The sequence below is a fragment of the Fukomys damarensis genome, unplaced genomic scaffold (assembly GCF_012274545.1).
Source record: "Fukomys damarensis isolate Sample0158 unplaced genomic scaffold, DMR_v1.0_HiC HiC_scaffold_23, whole genome shotgun sequence".
NCBI lineage: Eukaryota > Metazoa > Chordata > Mammalia > Rodentia > Bathyergidae > Fukomys > Fukomys damarensis.
The window spans coordinates 25,768,957-25,780,977 of record NW_022900935.1 but is presented as its reverse complement, the minus strand read 5'-3'; the positions used below and the strand labels follow the sequence as shown (position 1 = coordinate 25,780,977).

The 12,021-nt window shown below is 44.1% G+C and overlaps 1 protein-coding gene across 5 annotated transcripts in view; it reads right to left on the bottom strand.

Moving 5' to 3' along the window:
- The window catches only part of Tspan1 (tetraspanin 1), a 53,191-nt gene that overhangs the window by 14,772 nt on the left and 26,398 nt on the right, over positions 1-12,021 (bottom strand). The gene's annotated exons all lie outside the window — the stretch shown is intronic.

Sequence of the window (12,021 nt, the reverse complement as noted above, 5' to 3'; positions counted from 1 at the left end):
TTATACAAAACAAAACAAAGAAGCTAGACATGGTGGCATGCACTGTAGTCCCAGGACTCAGGAGGCAAGGTGGGAGGATCACTTCAGTTCATGAGTTTGAGACCAGCCTGGACAACATGGCAAAACCTTGACTCAAGGAAAAAAAACTCATCAAGTAGCATAACACGTACATCAACCCAACACCTCCAGCTTCCTTACGTTTGGGGTTAACATCAACCACAGACATTTCTAAAGGTTAGTAAGACTCATTAGCACATTGGAGGGCAACAACTTGTGGTCTGGCTTTTTTGGTGGGGGAAACAAGCACCAAAAATATTTGGGGAGTGGCTGGGAGAAGCAGACTTTCTTCAAAAAAGGTGTTGAGCCCTAAGCTACATGGTGCACAGCAAAGCCACCCAAGCAGTGGGGTTCAGAGCCTGTGGCAAGGCCCTGATGGAGGACCTTGTTGAGGGTACCAGTGTGGGGTGGTGCTGGAGGCCCTGGGCATCTATAAAAAAGGAGCCAACCTTGAGGCAAATCTGCATGGGAGCAGACCTTGCCTTGTCTTGTCCATGGAGCTGCTATCTCGGGTAAACAGAGATATTTACCTAGCATTGCTGGTAAACTGCTGCAAACTCTGGAACCTTTAAGGAGCAGTTCCAAAGAGAGGCAAATGCCAGGCCCTGCTGGTATGGGAAATGGGACAATGTCAACTGAAGGTGCGCTTGCTCAGCTGCCTGTCTGTAGACTCAGCTCAATACCCTTGCCTCGACCTCAACTCAAACAACCACTTGTCTCCCTCTCCTTGCCTGCCTGCTGTTCTGCCTACTTATACCTGCTGTGTGACCTTCAGCAAACCCTGTCTCTTCTCTGGGCTGAAAGTCTACTTTTCTGTCTTTTGAAGTCTATAATTGGGTCCTAAGGGCAGCTTTTAGTGTTGTGTAGTCTTGGTTTTGTCCAGGGCAGTTTTAACTTCAGATAGCTTCATACTTAGCTTCCAGAGAAAGCTTCAGGGAAGAATGCAGGAAATGCGGAATGGAAACAATGCTCACACTTGCCATCGTATATATGTCGATGTCAATGATGGGTATTTTCCTAAATATTATATAATGCCCACAACCATCACTCTCTGTATATAAATCATTCCTCTCTCTCCCTCCCCCTTCCTCTCCCTCCCCCCCGCTCCCTTCTCTCCCTCTTCGTTTCTCTTCCTGGTGCTGGGGCTTGATGATAAGCACACTCAATAGGGGCTTTACCACTGAGCCATACCCCAAGCTCTCACTGCTTCCATTTTATAGATGAATGAACTGAGACTCCGAGAGGTAAATAACATGCCTAAGATTATGCAGCTAGGGAGTAACAGCTAGAGTCATATGTCTGTCTATCTAAACCTGGGGCTATGGTTTCAGGTTAGCATTATTCCATGTAGCTTCAGCAGGTAAAATGAGAGCCTGTGGCTGGTTTCAAAGAGATATGGCTGATCGCAAGAGGTGGTGAGTTCCATTCAGGGTAGTGTGGGATAAGGGCTTAAAGCTTCCTGAGCTGTCGCAAAAAATGAACTGAGATTGCCTCTTTGGGGAATTTGGTACTCTCAGCCCACACTGCAGATGGCTGGGTTGGGATGAAGAGTAGGACACTGGAGTCAGGAATGGGATGGTCCTGAGCTGGACTTCAGGGTGTTGACAGGCTGCTTCCTCTGCTCCTGTAGAAAGGGTGTATATGCTGTCGGGGGCTGTAAAAAGTGGGGGCTGCTTCATTTTCTGGGGTGGGCTGGTTCCCCCTCCCCCAGTTAGAGCTGGTTGACAAGTCTCAGGAGCTTTGGGCTCTGGAACTTTCCTGATAGGACAGCATCATGGTGTGTTGACACTAGGTCCACTGCCTTGAGGTTCCCTGCAACCTTGCACAGTTGCCTCTCTTAAGTGGCCCAGGGGAAGAGGAGGATTCAGATATACTCCTGACCACACCCAAGGTTGGGTCATCACAGGAACATTAGAGATCCAGGAAGTCACTGGCTCACCAAGGGGGAACTGGAAGAGTCTCATGGGTTGTTTCATCCAGACCCTTAATGTAAAGGTAAAGGAGAAACCTGAAGTTCAGAAAGGCTGAACCATACACGGCTCTTGGCATTGAGGACACAAAATTGAATCAGTTCTGGTCCTTGTTCTTGAGACCTTGCAGCCTGACAGAAAAAACAGGTAGTAGATACATGAAGAAAGATAACAAGGCTAAGTGAGAGGTTCAGACTTTGCACACTGGGAGTTTAGAGAAGCAGGAGCACAGACTCCCCAGAGGCTGCACAGAAGATACACAGGTAGGTTTGGCTTTGCTTTGTTGTTTGTTGTCTGTTTTCAGATAAGGTCTCACTATGTTGCCCAGGTTGGTCTTGAATTCCTGTGCTCAGTCTTCCCACTTTAGCTACTTGAGTAGCTAGGACTATAGGTATGCACCATTACCTTGGGTTGCAGAGGTGATTTTTAAGCTAGGTTTAAAGAACTGGCAAAATTTTAGTTGGAAAAACAGTATGAGCGGAAGCTCAGAGCCAGTGCTAACTATGTGGGATGAATGAATTGCCCTGGGAGGCGGGCCCATGTGGCTAGAGTGGAAGGGCAACAGGACAGCCAGGGCCAGCACTGGAGGTCCAGACTGTCTGTGTTTTGTGAGCAGGTAGTAGTTACTAAGATGTAGGCCCCAGGATATGAAAGCCCCACCACCCCTGTAGCTATTAGGGGGAACTGAAGTGACTATAAATGTAAATGTTTTTGAGATGGGGTCTCGTTGTGCAGTTCAGGCTGGCATTAAATTCACTATGTAGTCCGGGCTGGCCTTGAACTCTAGGTGATTTTTCTGCCTCAGCCTCACTGAGTGCTGGGATTATAGGGTTCTCCACCACGCCCAGTTTAGAGCTGGAAGGTCCTTAACTATAGTAAGGGAGCTGCTGGAAGGTTACCATTTCAGGAGCTGGCAGTTTCTGTTAATTCAACACACATACAATAAACACAAAGCCTCAGCCCCCTATCCCTCCAGGAGGCCCAAGGTTCAGCTTGAGATCTGACCCAAAGAGGTTACTAGCTGCCACCCCAACCCAGGTCACTGTGCCATGGTCCCAGTCTGGGTGGTCATGGGGTGGAGAAAGCGTCCTTAACTCTGGGCTGCAGTGAGGCCTCCAGGTGCTGCAGCGAGGCAAATGGTGCACCAGGCCCCAAAGCCTGGCTGGAAGCACTTCTCCTGGTCCTGACCTAAGGGCACCAGGGCTCCCAGTGGAGGGGAGGGTGATTTTTCTGCTGGGTGGGGGTGTGGAGATGAGAGTCTGAGGCAGGGCTGTAATTAATGGTGCCAGTGCCTGGAGGGAGAGGGAAGCCCAGGGCCTGGAAGACCCTCCCAAGCTACCAAAACCTAAGAGTAAGGGGTGTTGACAGACACTCTGAGCAGGAGGGAGCAGGACCTTGAGGTCCCTACCTGAGATTTGCAGATATGGGGATGGTGAGCTGATTTGAGGCTGATGGGGTGGAGGATGCAGGAATTCCTAGGCCTGGAAGAGGCACCCCAAACCAGAGACTGGCCTGTGCCTGCTTGCTTGTCACATACAAATGTGGTTTGGGCACAAATCTCTGTCCTCTGGAGACCCCTCGTCTTGTAGGAGAGTGCTGGTGAGTGTTGGGGGACGTGGAATGGGTGGCATGTACTCAAGGGTGAGCAGTTGTTGGTGAAAATGCTTGTAGGGTAGGAGATTTAGCTCAGTGGTACCACACCTACCTTGCAAAAGCAAGGTCCTGAGTTTGATCCCTGGTACAAAAAAAAAAAAAAAAAAATGCCTATCAGAGATTTAGTTCAATGGTGCCATGGCCTGCCTCACAAGCACAAGGTCTGGAGTTCAATCCCTGGTACAAAAAAATAAATAAATAAACCAAATGTGTAAATACGCATAGAGAGGTTCGTTAATTTTTTTCAGTTTTAATTTTTTATTAGTACATATTTGCAGTATATAATGATTAGAGTCCTTGTGGGGATGTACATACATGAGATTTGTTTATTGAGTTCTTACATATGCCAGACCAAAGGAGGAGTTCTTCCTTTTTTTCTTTTTTTTTGGTATCTTTATAATCAGAAAAGGACAAGCCAGACATGCTGGTACAGGCCTGTACTCCCAGAGGATTTCCTGAGCCCAGAACTTTGGGGCTAGCCTGGGCAACATAGGAAACTGTCTCCAAAACAAAAAAAAACTCCTCTTTTTATTTTTTAAAAAATTATATCGACCTTGGATTCAGTAGTGCTAAGACACTTGTTTGGCCATGGAATTTTTTGGGGGGGAGGTTTAAAAAAATTTATTGGTGCATTTTAGATATAAATAATAACAGTCATCATACAGAATTTGTGCCTGTACATGATATATCTTGCTTTTTAAAAATTTCATTCCCCTCCCCTTCCTTCAATTCCTCTTCCCCTCCTGATTTGCAAAAGCTTTGTTTCCATTTTTTCCGTCTATTATTTTTTTCTTGTTCCTGTTTCCTTTCTCCCTCTCTCCCTCCATTTCCCTTCAAATTTGAACATATTCTTCCCATTTTCCAATATCTATTATACATTTTGGTCCTTAGTTACACTTTTGGTTTCTCACGCCAGAAAAACAATGTGATATTTAAACATGTGTCTGATTTATTTCACTTATGAGTATGGTCTCAAGGTGCATCCATTTAGCTCGAAATGTCTCAAGCTTATCCTTCTTTATGGCAGAATAGTACTCCGTTATATGAAAAAATCACATATTGGCCCAGACATTTAGCTCAGTGGTTCTGCCACCTGCCTTGCAAGCACAAGGTCCTGGGTTTGATTCCTGGTACAAAAAAAAAAAAAATTCATCAACTTGGGTTTGTGAGGAAGGTGGCTACTCCACTGAGCTAAATCCCTGACCCACCACATTTTATTTATTGGCCATGGAATGTTTGCTTTAAATTCCCTAAGTCTCAGTTTTCTTATATGCAAAAGAAGAATCATGGGAATACCTAAGCACAAGGTTTTTTGTGAGTTGACATCTCTGGTGTTTGGAACAATGCTCCCTAAAGTATTGGCAATGAGAACATTTAGCCTAGTTTGTAGGGGAGCAAAAAGTTTTCAGGAAGAATAGAAATCTGTGCTAAGTCTTCAAACATAAGGAGGAACTAGTCTAGGAAAAAAGAGGGCTAGAAAAGGATGTTAGTGAGATGGAAAAGCATTGAAAAAATGAGGCCGGTGAGAGAGGACAGAGAAAGTATGCTGCATGAATAAGGGAGTGGAAAGAGGTGAAGTTCAAAAAGCAAGGAAAGGCCAGATATAGGAACTTGGGGCCTGGAAGTTATTGAGTCTACTTGTTATCTTGGGAGCCTTTGAAGGCTTTTCCACAAAAGGAGGAGATAGGCTCTTTGTGGGGCCTCCTGGAGGCAAGGAGACCTGTGAGGAGGAGGCTGTGGAAGTGCCACGGAAGTGGGGGGAAAGTGGCAGGAATTATAGTGGTGGTACCAGGATAAAAGTAAGTGGATGGAGAAGCTTGGGATTTAGCTTAGTTGTAGAACACTTGCCTAGACTTCATGAGGCCCTGGGCTCAGTCTCTACACTACAAAGACAAAATAAAAACATTCTAAAGCTGAGGGATTTGATAGGCAGGGGTGACAGGACTTGGTGATGGATTGAGTGGGAGCTATAAAACAGAGGGAGGTGTTAGTTTTCCATTACTGCGACAAAATTCCCAAGATAATAACCTTAAAAGTGGAAAGGTTTATTTTAGCTTCTGATTTCAGAAATTTCAATCCATGGTAGTTTAATCCTGTAGCATTGGACCTGTGGTGGCCTAGTACATCATGGTGGGAGCATATGGTGTGGGAGGCTGGTTTACCTCATGTCTGCTGGAAACAAAGAGGAAGAGAGGGAGGGATGGGATCCTGACATCCCCGACAAGGTGCTACCTAACTTCCTTCTCTGAGGGCCACCATTTCAAGGGTCACCTGTACCATAACAGCACCACAGGTTGGGGCCAAGATGTCAACACACGGGCTTTTGTGGAAGGACATTCAAAATCCAAACAATAGCTCAGTGTGGTGGTGCACACATGTAAACTCAGCACTCTGAAGGGCTGAGGCAGAAGGAATCACAAGTTTGAGCCTGGCGGGCAATTTAACAACTTAGCTAGACCCTGTCTCAAAATAAAAAATAAAAAAGATGTGAGAGCTGTAGCTCAGTGTGAAGGACCAGCAAAACAAAACAAAATCCCAATCTATAGCAGAGGTGTAAAGATGATCCTATATTTCTGGTTTGGACCCTAGAATGGTGCTATTCCCCAAGACAAGGAGCAGGAAGAGTAAAACTTTTAGGGGAAAGCTGAGTTCCATTTCAGACATGCCTATGACCACACTCCTGGACAGATCCTCTATAACTGGGGTCCCTAATCCCTCTTAGTAATTACTCTGTCCAAAAGATGAGAGGGCTATCATTAGCCACTGCTGTTGGCTGTTCCCAGGTCTTGGCAGATTGGATGTTCTGCTGGGAAGGCCATGATCAGGGATGCTGCCTGCCATCATTGGGCAGGGCTTGGTGCATCTCCTTTCATTGTTTCATGCTGCCAGGCACTTTTCTGGGCACAATCATGTTTTTTTTTGTTTTGTTTTTTTTGGTACTAGGGATCAAACTCAGGACCTTGCACTTGCCAGGCAGATGTGGCACCAATGAGCTACATTCTCAGCCCCAGGCACAATCATGTTACATGGGCTCAAGGATGAGGTTGTCAGACTGTTCCCAAAAAATCCAGGGAGGGGACAGTGTTCTGTGCTGCTGTGATTACCATCTCCATCTTACAATGGAGGAAATGGAGGCTCATAAATTGAGAGGCAGAGCCAGAAGGTGGGTGGAAGTCTGTGTGTGGTACAGTATTACAGAACCTACAACCATGCATTAGTAGTGGTTACGATTGATTGCTCTAAGAGGAAAGTACAAAGGCTCTGTTTCCTGGGGGAAGTGATGTCACCCAGAAAGGTAGTGGGAATCAGGGAAGGAGACAGAGAAAGCTTCCTGGAAGTGGCACCATCCATGTGGTGCTAGAATCATCTTGTTTTGTTTTCCCAGCCATCAATCATTGACAGTCAGCAGAGAGGGAAACCTTGTGGCCTAAGGAGCCTGTGGGTAGAATATGTCCACAGCGCCCCAGGAGTGGTGGGCTGGGATTCCCGCAGACAGCTCCCGCAGGCCTCAGTCTCTGGGACTGGTCAAACTAAGCATCCCTTTTTGACTAGCATTTCACTGGCAGCCAGAAGCCCAGTGTCCATTTGCTTCATATTAGAGTTCTGCATAAGTTTATGTTTTGTTCCCCGGTGTCATTTTACTTAAAAAGAAAAAAAGTGGCTGGCATGGTGGTGCATGCCTGTAACCTTACAATTCAGGGATGCTGAGGAGGATCACAAGTTCAAGCCCAACCTAGGCAATTTAGCTTAGTGAGATCCTGTCTCAAAATAAAAAGTAAAAAATGTGCCAGGGGTTTAGCTCAGTGGTTCTGCCGCCTGCCTTGCAATTTGATCCCCATAAAAAAAAAAAAAAAAAAAAAAAAAGTAAAAAGGATATGGAGATACAATGTGAAGTCCCTGACTTCAAATCCCAGTGCCCCTCCCAGATAAAAACATCATATAATGAGGTAGTACATTCTGTTTAAGGAAGGACTGGCAATTATAAGAAATATAAGTAAAACTGATCTTTCTGTGGATGACTGGAAAAAACTTGTAAGACAAAGAAGAATTTTGCAAACCTTCATTTGTTGTCCATGAACTATTTTTCTTTCAGGTTATCTAAATGGCTAAGGCAGACAGATATATGAAGGAGTGCTTGTAATATTAGTAGCTAAGAAGGGGAGACTTTTAAAAACTGTTTGTTTTTAAAACTTTTTTCTGGGTACTGGTGATTTCAGTGCCACTGAGCTAAATCCCTGGCCCTTGTTTTGTTTTGTTGAGATAGGGTCTTGCTATATAGTTAAAGCTGGACTTGAACTCACTAGGTAGCCCAGGCTGGCCTCAAACTGGAGGTGAACCTCCTGCTTCAGACTCCTGAGTGCTGGGATCATAGGCATGTGCCACAACATCCTGCCCTCAAGCATTCATTTTTATATATTTCCTTTCTTTTTCATTTTTCTGGGCATATGTGGCTTCTGGGTATATGTAGTATATATGGTTAATATACTGCATAGACAATTCTGTACCTTGCTTTCTTATTCAATGAAATTATCAGAACTGTTGTACATCCTGCCACAAGTAGTTGGGACTACAGGTCCACATTATAGCACTTGGCTCAATTTTTTTCTTTTAATATTGGGTTTGAACCCTGGGCCTTTGCACTGAACTATATTCCCAGCCCTTAAAAATTATTAATTTATTTAGGGACAGCATCTTGATAAATTGCTAATTGCCATCCTCCTCCTCAGGCTTCCACAGAGCTGGGATTACCAGTGTGCACGCCATGCCCAATTTAAAATTCTTTAAAAAAGTTTTAGTGACTGTATAATCTTCTATTGAATGGAGTTATCATTTGTTTTAGACATATGGATTGTTTCTATTTATTTTTGCTATTTATACAAATGCTACGATTAAAATTTTTTTTTTTTTTTTTTTGGTACTGGGGATTGAACTTGGGTCGAGGCAGGCGCTAGAGCCATTGAGCTAAATCCCCTAGCCCTATGATTAAAATCTTTGTGCATAATTTTTTTTTCTGGTATCAGAGACCGAACTCAGGACTTTGGGCTTGTAAGGCAGGCATGGTGCTACTGAGCTAAATCCCTGCTGGCCCCTGTGCGTAAGTTTTTGTCAGCATTTTGGACAAAATTTTCTGGAAGTGAAATTACCAGATCAGAGAATCAAATGTTTTTAATGATTTTGATATGTATTGCTAAAACACTTCCAGTGTCAAATATGCTCCATCATTCTGATACAAATGTAGGAACATCAGTCTTATTGGCATAGTGCTGAAGTGTCCGGCAGGGTAAAACAATAAAAGCCCAAGATACTTTATATTCTCCTGCCTCAGCCTTCCAGAGTGCTGGGATTAGAGGCATGTGCCACCAAAGCATTCACATTTTAGAAATCCTTGTTGGGCTGGGGTGCTTTTTGAGCATGCATGCCTGAGGTCCTGGATTCTATCTTCAGCACGACAAAACCTTATTAATTTGATAACTGAAAACAAAGTCCTCCCACTTTCCTGATTTCTTTTTTTCTTTTTGGTACCCAGAATCGAACTTGGGTCCTTGTGCTTGCAAGGCAGGCGGCGGAACCTCTGAGCTACACCCACAACACTTTCCTGATGTCTTGAAGGCCTAAGAGACATCGGTCCTTCAGGCCAATGATTTGTTCTAATCTGATTCATGAATTGCTGTACTGATCAGAATGCTTCACTAATTGGTGAGGTTTGACCATTGTTGTGGATATCTTTTTTGGGTCTTTTTTTCTGTTTTGGTATCAGAAATGGAACTCAGGGCCTCGCACTTGACAGGCTGGCACTATGACACCGAGTTACATCCCTAGCTTTGTTGTGAACATCTACTTTATTTGCCTGCCTGGAATTCTCTTCCTTTTGGCTACAATCTTCCAGTTTTCCACTGGGTAGCAGTACTTTTCTTAATTTTTTTCCTTTGGTACCAGGGATCAAACTCAGGACCTTGTGCTTGCGAGGGAGGTGTGACACCATTGGATTAAATCCCTGGCCTCACTACTCTCCTTTTTGGTCCATGTGGCACAAGTGGGTTGAGCTTGCCCCTAGACTTCCAGGGATAGGCACTGAGACTTTGGCCTGGCCAGTCATCACAGAGATGGTTTAAGGGATGAGCATTTCACAAGAAACAGGGCAATGAGAGATTTTGCTGGGAAAAATGGAACAGTGGCCCCTTCTCTTATTAGGAAGTTGGGGTAAAAGAGTGAAGCTAAACAGTGTAAGCCTGGAGCTGGCTTGTGGCTGTCTTTGCTACTCAAGGGGAGAGCCCACCTAAGGCAGAAGTCAACACTTAAGTGGTGCCAAGGAATGCAGATAATAATTAGCCTGAAATTTTGTTGAGCCCTTGATTTTTTAGCTACACATGGCACAAATCCCTCTCATTTGTTGAAGCCAGTTTTACTTTTTTTTTAATGCGCAACTGAAGAATTTCTGTGGGTTTGCCTGGTGTTCAGAAAAGGCAAGGGTGTCTGCTTTGTTATAGAAACAGATTCTGAAGGTTAACAGATCTTCACCATCTTCTTCATCTCTGCATGCATTTTAGTCTGATATCAGCCTAGTGTTTGCTTCCTTAATTCCAAGGATAACATACTCACTGTTTTAAGAAGGAATTTTTCCCACCACTGGAGAATCTGTGCTGAAGAAAAGGCATTTTTTTCATGTACTAAAAGAATTAAACTACTTTCTAACCCCTAGGCCTGAATTTAAGATAAATGATGAGAATAACCTAATGTAATGACCCAAGTATTTTGGCCAGATCCTTGGGTACATAGAGAGCTAAGCTTAGTCAGGCATGGTTGTGTGTGTGCCTACAATCCCAGCTATTCAGAAGGCTGTGGCAGAAGGATTGCAAATTAGAGCCCACCTGGGGAAATTTAGTGAGCCCCTAAGCCAAAAAACAAAACAAGACAACCCTAAGTTTAAGAGTAAGAGAGAGCTAAATGGTTTGAATGAGAACATGGGTTTTTGCTTTTGAGAATTTAGGGACCAAGGAGAGAGAGAGAGAGAGAGAGAGAGAGAGAGAGAGAGAACAAAGTTAAATAACATGGCATAGTAACAGAAACACTTTTCATAAAAAGAATGTCTCATACTACATTTGGAAAGTTTTCTTTTGCTGTACTAAGGACCAGGATTCTTCAGTGCAGTGCAGTTTGGTAACAAAGGTAGGGAGTAGTGTGTGTGTGCATGTGTGTGTGTGTGTGTGTGTGTGTGTGTATGTGCGTGGTAGTTATAGCAAGGGTGGAAGAATAGTTCTTGTAGGACAAGGATAATGCACGTGCCCTGTGAGAAAATCCATAAACTAAATTCAGATAGTTGAAGCAGAGACTCAAGACCTGAGGTGATCGTGACAATATAATTGCTCTGGGAACTTTTTTTTTTGTTACCGGGGATTGAATTTGGGTCCTTGTGCTTGTGAGGCAGGTGGCGGCACCACTGAGCTACATCCCTGGCTCTGCTCTGGGAACTTTGAATAATCTTTGGGAATATTTTTGAGAACCTTTGGAAAAAATTTTTTTTTCTTGGTACCAGGGATTGAACTTGGGGCCTTGTGTTTGAGGCAGGTGGCATTGAAATGGGGGTATGAACCAGTCTTATATGGTTCTCAAGAGGCAGTGAGAACCCCAGCTAACAACTGGATTGTACTCATTTTAAGATAAAATTAGCCTTCCTAAAGCCTTCCCCATAATCAAAGGCGTTTTTTTCTTTGAGGACCTTGGAGACTAAGTCTAATCCCTTTCCCATATGACTATAACTTTATCATCTGGCCGTGGAGTCAGAGAGGGAATTGAATCTGGGCTTTACCCTTGACTATGTGACCATGTAATCTCTAATCTAGTGGGAAGAGACTAAAAATAAATAAATGAAATATGTAGTATGACAGATGGAGATAAATGTGGTGGAGCAAACAGGTAAGGGAAGCATGCCATGGGACTAACTTGCCACTTTCTATGTGGTGGAAAGGAGAGGTCTTAATGATAAAGTGATATTTAATCAGAGAGCTACAAGAAGAGAGGAAGAACACTGTTATATTTTGGAGCTGAGCTATTCCCCAAAGCTCATGTGTGAAGATCTGATCCCCAATGAAGCGATGTTTGGAGGTGGGGCATTTGGGAGGTGATTGGGTCAGGAGGGCTCTACTGTCATCAGTGGGTTAACCCATGCATGTTTTCCTAATTTAATGGACTACTGGAGGTGTAAGAACTGAGGAGATGGGGCCTAGTTGGAGGAAGTAGGTCACTGGGGACATGCCTGGTAGGTATACGGACCCTCCTCGTTTAATAACCTACCCTTTTAACAATTGTTCAGATTTATGACTGAGGTGTGTGCTGTTTGGAC